Source organism: Erinaceus europaeus, chromosome 10 (genome assembly GCF_950295315.1).
Source record: "Erinaceus europaeus chromosome 10, mEriEur2.1, whole genome shotgun sequence".
NCBI lineage: Eukaryota > Metazoa > Chordata > Mammalia > Eulipotyphla > Erinaceidae > Erinaceus > Erinaceus europaeus.
The window spans coordinates 40,222,382-40,237,884 of record NC_080171.1 but is presented as its reverse complement, the minus strand read 5'-3'; the positions used below and the strand labels follow the sequence as shown (position 1 = coordinate 40,237,884).

Below are 15,503 nucleotides of genomic sequence, written 5' to 3'. Positions count from 1 at the left end.
AAAACAAAAATGTCACTGTTCACATGTCTCACTGCATTCAGTCTTAAGAAAAGGAAAACTATTTTAGAAAGGAATTGCTTATGATACTTCTAAGAAATGCATGCAACATGAAAGAATTTAACAAAGTTTTAAACCAATAAGTTGCAGATCTGTCTTATAACACACTTGGGAGGGATAGACTGCAAATGAGTGCAAACATCTTTAATTTCCAAAGGCTAACTACTGCAGTTCGAAAGCAGAACTAGAAGCTAAAGCTTAATTGTCAATCTTTAATTACCATGCACTCAATCTGTTTTTGCCTGGCAAAGCTTTAAATGGTAACACATGGGTTTTACCCCTTGATATAAATTGTTTTAATTGCTTATTAAAATTTGGAATATACAGCTGTGAAAAGCAAAGAGAATACAAATTTCTATTAGCAATCTTTCTTCCTAGAAAGCACCTATCAAGTTTAACACCCAGGCAAATGTGAATTAACCAAATAGAATGTGGGAGGAAAGGGATGGACAATGTGCCCAAGGTACAGAAGCAGGTTTAGTTCTTCTAACAACTCTGAAAATTTTTCTAGAAAGTGGTCATTTGGCTTTCTGAATGACATACTACAATGCAAATTACTCTTCTATTCAAACAGAAATTTGCTGAGCATGAGAATTAAATTCCAGATGACTTTATCAGAAGTACCTTAGAACAGCATTTCTCAAGGAGTCTAAAGGTCAAATTTAGGAAATAATATACTTTGTGGACATTCATAGTACCAACTAGGCTATTAAAGTCTTTGAAGGTTTCTGTAAGAGACGGACATGTTTGTCACTATTTAATATGTTTGGGAGAAAGACTGACCTACACAGAAATTAAGAACTAATTTCTTTAATTTATTAGATTAATACTTAGCATTATCACATTTATACTTCCCTGCACTCACCTCTGCTCATAAAGCCTTTAACTTTGCAGAAATGATGACTCAAGTATAGTCAATCATCGTTTTCTGCAAATTATGTATATGTGTACCTGCCTACTCACTAAAATGTGTTTGATTCCCCCAAATTAGTAATACACTTTTGGGGCCCAAAGACAGCATAATGTTATGAAAAAGACCTGAAAGTCCCCAGTTCGATCCCTACCACCATAAACCAGAGCTGAGTAGTGCTCATCTCTTCCTCTATGTATCACTTTTCTTTCTTTCTTTCTTTCTTTCTTTCTTTCTTTCTTTCTTTCTTTCTTTCTTTCTTTCTTTCTTTCCTTCCTTCCTTCCTTCCTTCCTTTCTTTCTTTTCTTTCGTTCTTCCTATTTCTTTTCTTTCTTTCCTCCCTTCCTTCCTTCCCCCTGTTTTTAAAATAGAAAAACTACACTTTTGTGGTACATTCAGAGAAAAGTAAAAATCTGTCAGCCAATGCATGTTTTCCCAACTGAAGTGGAGCACTGGAATCTCTAAGATTATAAACAAGTATCCTTTGACAGTACTTTTAGTGCAACTTTTTATTGTTGTTTGTTTGGGTTTGGTGTGGATTTTATTTGTTTTGTTTTATTTGTTTGATAGTTTTCTTCAGTCTTTGACTGAGAGTTTATTGACATTTCGAATCTTTTTTTTTTTTCTAACCAGCCTCTTTTTTTTTTTTTTTTTCTGTTCAGCCCTGGCTTATGGTGGTATAGGGGACTGAACCTGAGACTTTGGAGCCTCAGGCATGAGAGTCTGTTTGAATAACCATTATGCTATCTACCCTTACCCAACTGTTTTCTTGTGTGTTTAGATGGTGATTTAGCTACTTAAAATTCCCCTTGAAGTATAGCACTGAATTGTAAGCTAGTGAGTGGCTCAAGGGCAGAAAAGTGGTGGCCACACCTTAAAGAGATCTGTGCATAATATAAATTTCATTCAAGCAAGTGTTAAAGCACTACTTAACTATACATAATATATTATATCAAGAATATTTATGATGTTAAGGACTCAGTAGTAGATATTAAATAATATTTTCTGAAATGGTAATACACATAAGGCAAGACTGAGTTCACTGACAAAACTGAAATGAGCACAACATGGGTGGAACTGGAGGTCATTATGCTAATTAAAGAGGTAGATGGCAATTACTGGATGGTTTTGCTCATATGGAAAATACATAGTGAAAGCAAGTGAATTTGCAAAAAGTCAAAGTAGCCAAACTGTCTCTTAAAGTTTAGTGGTTGTCAGAGGGGTGGGGAGCACAAGAACTTTGGTTATGGGATTGGTAAATTACATACATACAGGCATATGGGTGTGAAACTGTACCCTTGAAAACATATAATTTTGTAAATCAATTCTGATAAAAAAATATATATTAAAATCATGGCCAGAGGCTCACATGAACCTCAATGTCTATTTTGTTTTCCTTTTTAAAAATATCATAAAGTTTCATTCTTTTTTATTGAGATACAGTAAAATGTAGCATTGAACTCATTTCAGGTGCTTGATGTATTTACATACAATGAAATAATTACCCTCATTAAGTTTAGTTACAAACATCACCACATATCATTACAAAAATGTGTTTCTTTCAAAAATTTTTTTTAAACTTCAGGATCATGTCATTGAAGAAATGTTGATTTACAGGACTGTTTTTGTCATGGAGATACATTTCTATATTTCCTCAAGATAGATATCAGTACATCTCACCCTTGTACATTACACAAGGACAACCATCCCCCCCAAAAAATCTGTTTCAAAATATCAGTAATGCCAAAGTTAACAAACCCTAGACAAGATTGTCCACTGATTCTTTACTGCTTACTCACACATAACTTTAAAACCAAACATTCACAAATTATCCACTGTGCTCTAGATGTTAAATAACATTTGATCTTAAAGAATTTTAGTCTTGCTTGTGAAGAAGCTAATATATATTTTAGAGCAATAATCACTAATATAAGCTCTATAAGTTCAGAGAATTTGTTTACTGTAGTAACCTTATTCCTCAAAAATTCTGAAATATATTTATTATTTTAACAAAGTAGTCAATGTGGAGGGAGTTAAAAACCCCAAAATAAGCATTTCTACCCTACATTAAGGTATTTCTTTTAGAGAGTAAAGATAGGTTAAGCGCACATGGTGCAAAGCACAAGGACTGGAGGAAGGATCCCAGTTCAAGCCCCGGGCTCCCCACCTGCAGAGGCATTGCTTAACAAATTGTGAAGCAGGTCTGCAGGTGTCTATCTTTCTCGGCCCCTCTCTGTATTTCCCTCCTCTCTCCATTTCTCTCTGTCCTATCCATCAACGATGACATCAATAACAACATTTGATAGAAATTAAACCCTCTACTCCACGAATCTCAATGAACCCTAAGTAGGATAAAGCATAGAGGAAATTACTAAACTGTATTAAAATCTAGCAGTGGGTGGGTCAGGAAGACAGTGTAATGGTTATGCAAAAGACTCTCATGCCTGAGGTTCCAAGGTTCCAGTTTCAGTCCCTGGCACTACCATAACCCAGAACTGAGCTATGCTCTAGTCTTTCTCTCTCATCCCCTCTCTCTGTAACTCACATTAAAATAAAATAAATATTTTTAAACCTAAGTGTGGGAAACCAATGATAAAGTTTTCAATGTCCCATACTTAATTGCTGATCTTAAAAGTGAATTTATATGTAAAATAGGCATAATATCCATTTTGTATTCTTTCTTTTAATATTAGAAGCAAGTTATGTAAATCAAACAATGTATACTTAGAAAATCCTCAAGAAATAATGAGTTTTTACAAAAGCTTTAGAGTAGCCTGGGTCTAAAGTTAGGCTCTGTCACTTAGGAGTTTCCTGTAGGCTGTGTCTGCTTTCTCACTTGTAGCACAGGGTTATAGCAATCCTACCTATATAACAGAATCTTTTAGTATGTTGAATGCTCTGTGTAGATAAACACAGAAATAAAAGAAAAATCAATATCCCTCCTTGCATTAAGAGTAAATGATTGCTGATTCACAAAAAGGGCTATCTGTCCATCATTCTATCACTAAGATCCATTTTGCTTTGTTGAGTTTGGCAATTTAATAAAACCATTTTAACTTAAAGAAAGAAAGAAAGATTGCAATAAAGTAAAGACTCTGGGGTGGGTGGCGGGGAGGGTTCAGGTCCTGGAGCATGATGAAGGAGCACGCAGTGGGGGTTGTATTATTATGTGGAAGGAAAACTGGGAGATGTTATGCATGTACAAACTACTGTATTTACTGTCCAAAAGAGAGAGAGAAAGAAAGAAAGAAAGAAAGAAAGAAAGAAAGAAAGAAAGAAAGAAAGAAAGAAAGAAAGAAAGAAAAAACCTTGGGTCTAATTCAGTAAGACCATGTTTGGGATATTGTTTTGAACTCCCATCATTTTATGATACTTTAGGGTAAAGGAATTTGAATCAGCTTCTCATTTCCCACTGATCATACTGACAACAGTGAGTCACTCAGGTCAGAGGAATAGAAATAAATGCACTTAATTGACAACATCTAAATAAGACAAATGAATGGTTTTGTTGATGAAATTAAAATGACTTTGGCTTTCAAAAAAAAACATGCTAGAAACTAATTATTCATGCCTGTGTACAATTGACACTTGGACTTTTTCCATCTTCTCCAAAAGCGTAGGCAAACTATCTTAGTAAAGGTTCTTTTAGTTGCAAGTGATTGACAGAAACCCAGGTCTGCTTGAAAGGGAAATAAAGAAACATATTAAATAGGAAAGCTATTGCATTTTCTACAAAATCCAGTAGAGACTGTGTCTGTCAGGTAACTTTAACCAGACCTAGAAAGTGAATAATTTAACTCTCTGGTCTCTCACTCTCCCCAGCTTCTGTTGTGTGCCTCTGATTTTCTCTTTACCAAGCACTCTGCAAAATATACCCAATCTACTACTCCCTCATCTATATACACTTTATCATGTTCAAAGGCAGAAATGTATGGACAATTTCTGTCTCTTAAATCTAGATTGCAAGGAGAGAAAACTCCCTGCTGAATTCAGGTCAGATGTCTACTAAGCTTTATGCAGTTGGGGGACAAGAATGTGACACAAGCATGGATTTCTGAGCTCCATTTCTGTGAAAAGTTCTAGGCAATTCTTATAGAATGGAGATATTGGGCCCAGGTGGTGATGTACCTGATTAAGTGCATGTATTACCATGCACAAAGACCCAGGTTCAAGCCCCTGGTCCCTACCTGCAAGGGAAAGCTTCACAATCAGTGAAGCAGGGCTATAGGTATCTCTCTTGTCTCTCCCTCTCTATCTCTCCTCCCTTCTCAATCTCTCTGTCCTATCAAATAAAATAAAGTTTAAATTAAAATAATCTTAAATAAAGAGAATGGAGATATTTAGATATCCCCACAAATATTAAAAGAATTATTTTTTTCCTAGCAATAATGAGAGAGTGTACCTAGTAGAGCATGCACTTTACCAGGTACAGGACCTGAATTCACGTCCCCAGTCATCTCTTGGGAGCACCGTGTGTAAAGGCAGGCTTCATGAGCACTGATTTAGTGCTTTGTTGTCTATTCTCTTTTTATCTCTTCTTCTCTCTACCTTTCACCCTTGTTTTTTTCTTCTCCTTTTTCTTATTGTCTGGGCTTCACTGTCCCAGATTAAATTTTTCAGATAAGAAGAGGGAAACACAGAAAGAGGAAAAGACACCATAGCACCAAAGTTTCCTCCAGCATGTTGTGAGCCAGGCTCCAACCTGGGTGGTGCACATAGCAAAGCAGTGAATTATTCAAATGATTTGATTTTGATGGCCCTCTCATATATATCTTTAAGGTATGAAGCCCCACTGAAACAAACAAGCAAAGAAATTGTGGTGGGGAAAAAAATATGATCTACTTAGCAAAGAACTAGATTCTTGTATGACCCAAAATCATAAGTTTAAAAGACCCATAGTCACAGCTGGTCCTGAATTTGATATAAAGACAGGTGACCTGAAAGAGACCAGCTCTGTGATCCTTAGTAAAGCACATGTGTCTCTGGAGTGACTGCTTTCCTTTTCAATGGTTACATAGAAGAGTTTTTACACGTTTCTTTCTGTAATTAGTACAAAATCTAAGTCCAAATATTAACATTGAAACCTAACCTACATGTTAGCAAATATATATCTAGAATGTGATGGTGTTTCTTTTTGAAAGCTCAAATATCAATAGCTAAGCTGGAGTTGGTTTAAAATAGAATAGAACATGGCTTACTCCCTTGAGATAATTACTGGGGAAGGTACAATGTACTTGATGAAGCCTGATGATATTTTCCAACTGGATGTGTTGCTTCGATGGTAAATTTAAATATTTACCACAATAATTTTTCAGAATGCTACTATATAGTTCTTAGAATAATCTAGCATTGGCCTCCACCTAGACCTTATATCATAAGCCAATTCAGAATGAACTGGTTCTTTGGTTTTCTTGTAACTTACCATTGCCCACACCACATATGAAAGATTATCAGTGTCTCAAATAAAGTAGCTTTTAAAAATCATGTATGAGGGGGCCACGAGGTAGAGCAGTGGTTTAAGCGCACATGACGCAAAGCGCAATGACCCGCCTAAGGATACCGGTTAGAGCACCTGGCTCCCCACCTGCAGGGTGGTCTCTTAACAAACAGTGAAGTAGGTCTGCAGGTGTCTTTCTCTCCCACTTTCTGTCTTCCCCTCCTCTCTATTTCTCTCCATCCTATCCAACAACAACAGCAATAATAACAATAACAATAATAAAAATGGCAACAAAAATGGGGAAAAAATGGCCTCTAGGAGCAGTAGATATGTAGTGCAGGCATTGAGCCCCAGCAGTATTCCTAGAGGAAAAAAAAAAATCATGTATAGTGATAGTGGATGGAGTGTTGAACTTGTAAACATGAGGTCCCAAGTTTGATCTCTGGTATTCCGTGTGCCAGAGTGGTGCTCTGATGCTCTCTTCCCTGCCCCTCTCCCATTAATAAGAGATCAGTATTATTAATAAATATTATTTTTTAAATATGTATGGTGCTCACTTCAGAAGCACATATACTAAAATTGGAATGATAGAGAATTAGCATGGACCTTGTGCAAGGATGACATGCAAATTTGTGAAGCATTCCATATTTTTAAAAAAGTATGTATGTAGTGATGGAGAAGTGGCTTAGTGGTAGTGTTCAGGATATGAATGCATAAAGCCTTAGGTTAGATTCCTGCCACCCAATATTTTGGAGTGGTGTTCATGCTTCTTAGTCACTCATAAGAAAAATATTTTCAAGTGCCATTTATGTAAAGATCTATACATTTGCAATATGTATATTTCAGTAGATTGAGATAAATTTGTATGGTAGATGGGACTTGCCTTAAATATTTCAGCAAAGAAAAAAAAAGCATGCATGGATGTAACTAATGTGGTGAAGTCTATAAAACCAGCATATAGAGCTGCACTATAATAGTTTCTTCAATTTTGTAAATAGTTAAATTTTTAATAATTGTTGGGATATTGTACAGATGTGGTTGAACATTGGCAGGGCCCACAGACCACCATATTTCCATGCGAGTATTATTATTTACATATCAATCTTCTGCCTTGTTTTAAAATGACTCCTCTGCCACATTACCCCCTCAGGGTATTGCCCTTCCGCCAGCTAAAACACTAGCAACCATTGCTAGGAAGCTTTCTACCTTCCCAGAGTGCATTGTTTTCTCCACCCCCTTTCCTAGCCAATCCTGTTCCCGACTTGCCACTCCGGTTTTTAACGCCTGCTGCTGTTCCAGTTTCACCCTCTTTCACTTCTGCGTCCCAACCTGGAGAAGGGCTGGTGAGCATAGTGGGAGGCGGCCATTTTGCTAGCTCCACGTGTCCTAAACCCGCATCCAACTCTGGGGTGCCCGCATGAATAAAGATTTGCATTCCTGCTCCACCACGAGTTCCTGGTCTCTTCTCTCTCCTGCGAATGTGTACCCTGACAAATAATATAATAACTTTTTATATTAATAATTAAAGCATCTTGATCTAATCCAACAGTTCTTCTGATATTAGAATTCCTCAGTTGTGCTCTTGACCATGTGTTGTTTATTATGTTGTTTTTGGGTTGTTTTTTTTGTTGGCAATCTCTGAGGTTTCACTACTACAGGCTGACTTTTTCAGACAAAGAGGCAGAGAGAGAGAACACAAGAGAAAAAAAGCAAGAGTAATTTAGAAAGAAACTACAGCACCAAAACTTCCTTCAGTGCAAGGAAAGCCAGGCTCAAACCTGGGTCACACACATGGCAAAGTAGCACACTATCCAAGTAAGATATTTTGCCAGTCTAGCCATACACTGCTAAGCTTCTCTGAAAATTACCAGTTCAGAGAATTTATTATCTTTCAAGTTAGTACATTCAATGTTAGAGAAATTGATTATTTCATATTGTATTGGCATTTCTTTATCTAAAGTATATCCCCATACTATTAAAAAAAAAAAAAAAAAAAACTCCAGCACTGGAAAGAAAAAAAATCCATATTTATTTTTTCGCAACTCTAGAAATTATACAGACCTGTGTCCATCTCCTTTCTGTCACATGCCCCCAAGGCTGTTAAGTGACTGGCTTACAAATTATTATGAAACTGTTGGTTCTCAAGGTTAATAGGAAACCTAGGAGGGAAAGGGAATAAAGTTTAAGTGGCACAAAGTTATTATTATTTTATTTATTTTACTGATTTTATACCTTTGACTTCTTATATGTTTGTATAATAGAGCTGGAGAGGTTTCCTGCTGTCTTAGGGTTTAAGAAGGCAATAGATAGTTATTATTAAAACCAAGTTATTTGGAAGTTTGGTTGACTTTGAAAATCCCATTAGGATTTTCTGTATCATACAAGACCTCACCATGATTTATGTCATTTAATACTACTTACATATAGCACTATACCATGATTTATGTCATTTAATACTACCTACATATAGTTCTATATGTAAGTATATACTCAGCTAGTTGCTTCTTTTCTCTCTGGTCTAAAATTACAGTTGATTTAATATATCAGGAAAAATCATTATTGGAAATGTACTAACAATTTAAGCCCACAATTAAAATTCAATCAGGTTACCAATTTGAAGTCGTAAGTGTTTAGATTAAAGGGATATATACTCAGAACTGGGGTCTATGCACCAAAGTGTTTGAGACATTCAATCCATTTTTCCCCTTCTCATATTGATTAAATAGTGAATTATAAGACTATAAATTAATAAGAACGTGTATTAGCACCATTCCCACCAACAAAGTTCTGTGTCTCTATCCCCACCCCCTCTAGTGAAGCTGAAAATCTACGCCCCCCCCCCCAAAGTTCTTCACTTTAGTGAAATACTCCCATTACTTACTTTTTGTGGAAGTTATCTGGAAAATTTGGCTCCTATGACTTTCCTCTATTTGACCTCACTCAGATCTTTGCTCATTGACAACAGAACAGACATTTCCTCAATGATATTTGTTGAAAGCAATTGGTGTTAACTACTTAATAATACAGTTGCCTAAATTAGTGAGAAGAGCTGAAGTAAATAAATTGACTAAAAACCAAATGCAAAGAGTGAAATATGTATGAAGAGGTATTCAAAGTTACAGCAAATTCCTAGAAATTTAGAAAACCATACACATGTCAGGTTATACACATACCCAGAGCAATGTGCATTCTTAGGAATGTCCTGAGAAGGTCATAAGCATTCATATACAGGTGCCTTTAAGACTTCTCAGCAAGGGCAGGGGAAGTAACATAGCGGTTTGAGAGCAAACTGCCATGCTTGAGGCACCAGAGGTTTCAGGTTCGATCACTGGTACCACCACAAACCAGAGCTGAGTACTGCTGTTGCAAAAACAAAACAAACAAACAAACAAACAAAAAACCTGCTCAGCAGTAAGTGAAGGATAATACAGAGTAGTAAACTGAGTATAAGAGGTATGCCACATGAGTCTGGTGGTAGCCAGCCGGTTAAGGGCACATGGCGAAAAGTGCAAGGACCCCTGTAAGGATCCCCATTCAAGCCCCCGGCTCCCCAACTGCAGGAGAGTGACTTCACAGGTGGTGAAGCAAGTCTGCCCATGTCTATCTTTCTCTCCCCCTCTCTGTCTCCCCTTCCCCTCTCCATTTCTCTCTGTCCTATCTAACAATGACAACATCAATAACAACAATAATAACTACAATGAAAAACAGCAAGGGCAAAAAAAGAGAAAATAAATAAATATTTAAAAAAGAAGAAGTATGCCACAACATCTACATATATGCTGGTGAGGTAGCAATAATTGATAGACTTATAGGTTGCAAAGGTTAAAAGAAATCTCTATCCAAACTCCAGCTATCTGATAAAGTAACCAACTGGAGGTTTTAGTGATCACAGAACACAAAGAACATAGAATGCAACACTATTCCAGGAAAGTACTAAACAAATAGCAGCCACAGCCACAACAATAACAACATACTCCAGGAAAGGAGGTGAATCTAATTCCAGAATTGCTTCACTATATTATCTAAGACAACTAAATTGAACAAAAATTGAGACATACTAATAAACAAAATCATAGCACAGAGAGGAAAAGGCAGTTGGGAGAAACTATGCCTGAGGAGATCTAGATGTTGGATTTAGTCAATTTTAAGTCAGCAATGTTAAATACATGCAGGCAATTAAAAAACAACCTGACAAAACGGTCAAGTATATAAGAATGATATGCCATTGGGAGTCGGGCTGTAGCGCAGCGGGTTAAGTGCAGGTGGCGCAAAGCACAAGGACTGGCATAAGGATCCCGGTTCCAACCCCGGCTCCCCACCTGCAGGGGAGTCGCTTCACAGGCGGTGAAGCAGGTCTGCAGGTGTCTATCTTTCTCTCCCCCTCTCTGTCTTCCCCTCCTCTCTCTGTTTCTTTCTGTCCTATCCAACAATGACGACAACAACAATAATAACTACAACAATAAAACAACAAGGGCAACAAAAGGGAATAAATAAATAAAATAAAATATTTTTAAAAAAGAATGATACGCCATCAAATATAAAATAGTAATCAGGAGATGGAAACTATTTTTAAAAAACTGAATATAAATCCTAGAAGTGAAAAGTGTGAGTACTACAATAGAAAATAGCACTAGGAGCACTTAACAGAAGATTTAAGCAGAAAGAAAACTCAGTGAGTTTAAGAGAGGTCAATCAAAATTAGTCATCAGAAAGAAAGAAAGAGAGAAAGAAAGAAGGTGAGCAATAGAAATAATGAAAAAATATATAAGACCTGTGGTGGGACATCATTAAGTATATCAACAAATACATAATGGAAGTTCTAGGGATAGGAGGAAAGAGAAAAAAGAGTAGCAATATTTGAAGAAGAAATAACTAAAATCATTCCAAATTTAATAATTATCACTAATATCCAGAAAATATATATTTAAAGATAATTTCACTGCAGCTAAGTGGTGATGCCTAAGGACCCAGCTTCAAAGCTCAGAGAAAGCTTCATGAGTGGTAAAGAAATATTGCTGCAGGTCTCTATGTGTCTATCTATCTCCCTTCTAAATTTCTCTCTGTTCTATCAAATAAAGAAGGAAAAAGAAAAAGAAATGGCTGTCTGGGCCAGTGGATTCATTGTACAGGCACCAAATCCTAGCAATAACCCTAATCGCAATTTAAAAGTATATATATGCATTTACAGTCATGAGTGAGAAAGACAATGACCAGAGTACTGGTCTGGAATTCGGTGGTACCAAAGATTGAACCATGGACCTGCAGAGCTTCAGAATTACAAGTAGAGTGTGCTACTACTATTACTATTATTAGTCTCATTAGAATCCAATATTCTTTTTTTTTAATTATTTATAAAAAGGAAACATTGACAAAACCATAAGGATAAGAGGGGTACACCTCCACATAATTCCCACCACCAGAACTCTATATCCCATGCCCTCTCCTGATAGCTTTCCTATTCTTTATCCCTCTGGGAGTATGAACCTAAGGTCATTGTGGGGTACAGAAGATGAAAGGTCTGGCATCTGTAATTGCTTCCCCACTGAACATGGGCATTGACAGGTCGATCCATACTCCTAACCTCTCTCTCTCTTTCCCCAGTGGAGCAGGGCCTCTGTGGAAGTGAGGCTCCAGGACACATTGGTGGGGTTGTCTGTCCAGGGAAGTCTTGTTGGCATCATGCTAACATCTGGAAACTGGTGAAAAGAGAATTCACATATAAAGCCAAACAATTTTTTGACTAATCATGAACCTAAAGGCTGGAATAGTGCAGATGAAGAGTTGGGGAGTCTCCACTTAGTAGATAGCTAGTAGGCCTATTTTAGTTATATTCCAAAGGACCCATGAGTATACTAGTTTTTTTTGTTTTTGTTTTCCTTGAGCCTGAAATCCGATATGCAAGTGGACCCAAGTTATTGTGTGGGGAGATGATGTCATGGCTGGTAAGAGAACCAGAAGGCTGGATCAGGGAAGAGTAGCTCCCAAATATGGAAAAGGTGTATAAATATTGTTGACTGTAAACCCCATCGATTTGATCTGATCTGGGGCCCATATTCAGCTTAGGAGCCCATGTGACCTCTGCATCCCTGTAGATCTGAGCTCACATTCTGTGGTCATCAGTAGGAACACTCCAGGCTGCCCCAATTTCAGGACTCATCTTCCTCAGGTGGAACATAGAGTTGGCTGTCCAGCTTCACTTTGGAGGATGAAACATTCTCTATCATGATTAATCTACATTGAGGGCAAGTGTCAGGCTAGCGACACGAGGGAGAGAGATGACCCAGAAACCAAGCTCATGGCGGCAAGGCAATTCAAATCTTTATTCATTCGAATGCCCTAAAGTCAGGCAATAGCACACCTGGTTAAGCCATGTGGCACAAACTGCAATGGCCGGCATCCGCCTCTCGGTCTGCACGCCTGCCCTCCTCTAGCTTGGGACACGGAAGAAACAAGACAGAAACGGAAGTGGCTTGACAATACCATACATGGTTAGCAAGGGGGCAGAGAAAGGAAAAAGGGGCCGGGAATAGTATGAACCTCCCCAGCAACTGTTGATAGGGGTTCAACTGGTAGTATTAGCAATACCCTGTGGGGAATTAGGAAGGAGACCTTTAGTCATTTGTAAGTCAAAGCAGAAGATTGATATGTAGATAATAAAAGGAATGCAGGGTGGAGCAGGCTTAATGTTTTAAGGAATGCTGGCTCTCAGAGGTGGGAAGAGACAGGATGTTTTGTGAGGCAGGGAAGTCTTATATGGCCTTTTGAGGTTCCTGTGTCTCCCCTTTTGCTCAACACCTCCGGAGAGAGAGAGAGAGACTAACAGGACAGACTCATCTCTCAGGTCAAACCTTTCCAGGCTTCACCACATCCCCACAACCTACCTACAGGCAAGCTTTTATGGTGGCTCACAAAGGGGTCTATTGTGTTGTTCCTAATAGTGATGACTGGTACCAATGGGGAGAGAGATTTATTTGAGGTCTAGGCCCATCATGTTTGTTTGGGAATCTCAGGACTCTCTGAATAGGGGCCCAGCCCCTAGTGTGGCCTGATAGTGACTAAAGAGTCATCCTTAAAGTATGCCAGTCACTTGCCCTGCTTCAGCTTTTGTAGTCCTTACTTTGATAAGGTTAGCTTTGGAGTGAGTTAGGGAAGTGTAATAGGAAGTAGGTGAGGAGGGTATCTAAGTCTAAGTAGACACTATTTCTTTTTTTTTTTTTTAATTATCTTTATTTATTGGATAGAGAAAGCTAGAAATTGAGAGGGAAGGGAAGCTAGAGAGGGAGAGAGAAAGAAAGGCACCTGTAGCCCTGCTTCACCACTTGCAAAGCTTTCCCCCTGCAGGTGGGGAGTAGACACTATTTCATTATGAACTTTATACTGACTCACTACAGACTATTGTGTACTTCTGCTTTCAGGTATACATTTTGCCCTAATTTATGGATACATGTCTTATTTCATGGGACCTGATCTATATCTAGGTTTTGGGACTTTGTTGGGTAGTGAATCACCTGGAGTGGAATTAGAGAATCCTCTGAAAGGAAAGATCTCACCCAAGTAATGAGGCTAAAAAGTCGACATTCCAGGCCTTATGATTCTGAGCACAGTCTGAAGTGAAGCATGCTGAGGTGGTACTCATTGTGTTGATTGGGTTGGGATTGGTGGATGCAATATCATTTGGTATGAATTGAGAGAAATATGTAGGAAAGTGAGCCCCACCCTAGAGGTTCCACGTTTGGGGAAAATATAGGCTCTAAAGAGGAAGCAGGTTGTAGGGTTTAAGAAGAAGGTAATAGTTATTGCTATAATCACATTGTTTGGCAGTTGGGTTAACTTTGAAAAATCCCTTTGTTAGTATTTGCTGTATAATACACAACATCACCATAATTTATGTCCTTTGACATTATTTATATATAGCTGTGCCACCAGTTGCTTCTGTTCTCCTTGGTCTAAGCTTTTAAGAGAGTCAACATATCAAAGACTCAACCTATGGTCTGTGCATTAAAAAGTTTGAGACATTCAATCAATTTTTTCCCTCTCATATTAATTAAATAGTGATTAATATGACTAAAAATTAATAGGAATGTACATAAACACCATTCCCACCATCAAAAGACTACGTCCCATCCCATCCTCTACCCTCACCCCCAGTGAAGCCGAACATCTGTCCTCACCCTCAACCCAGAGATTTTTTTTGGTACGCTACCAGTATTATTTAAGTAAGACAAATTTAAATAGATTCACATCTAGGCTTATCATAATCAAACTTTCAAAACATAAAAAACAAATATATTTATTTTATATACTCTTCTAAAAAACTAATTTTAGAGTTAGTTTACAATACTACAAAATTTCAAAGCTAACACCATACATAAAATGGTGGAAGACTGAAATGTTTGTCTCTAGGATCAAGAATAGAACAGAGATGACCACTGATTTCTTCTTTTCGACATTGTACTGGTGATTCTAGTCAGAATAATCAAGCATATAAAAGAGATAGAAGGTATCCAAATTGTAAATAAGTGAAATTATTTGCAGATAATATGGTCTTTTATGTAGAAAATAATAAGGAACCAAATGAGAAGACTATTAGAGCTAATAAGCAAGTCTAGCAACATTATTAATTGCAAGATCTATATTGTAAAGCCACTTTTTTATGGTCCAGGTGGTGCTGCAGTGGATAAAGTACTTTCTAACATGAGGTCCTGAGTTAGATCACCAGCAGCACATGTACCAGAGTGATGTCTGGTTACTTCTATCTCCTTATATCCTTAAATAAATAAATTAAATATTAAAAAGTAAATAAAACCATTTTTTATTCTTAACACTAGCAATGACTAATATGTATATTAAATTAAGAAAACAAATACATTTACAATATCATCAAAACCAGTAAGATATTTAGGAACCATTTCACAAAATCTCCAAGACTCATATACTGAAATCTGAGAAACTGAGAAAAAAAAATGTGACTAAAAACTGAAAAATACTTAAAAATAAGGTAATTGAAGAAAACTAAGAGCTAAATAAGAAGCTGGCAGAGTAAAGGAAACAATTAAAAATGCAAAGATGAATCATTTTGTAAATATGTAGTTAGAAAAA

General features: G+C 37.2%; 1 non-coding gene across 1 annotated transcript; it reads left to right on the top strand.

The window, feature by feature from the left end:
- The first annotated feature begins 6,953 nt into the window (after positions 1-6,953).
- Positions 6,954-7,056, top strand: LOC132541042 (U6 spliceosomal RNA). Its single transcript, XR_009552234.1, has one exon. It is a non-coding gene; the product is annotated as a U6 spliceosomal RNA (small nuclear RNA).
- Positions 7,057-15,503: the final 8,447 nt, after the last annotated feature.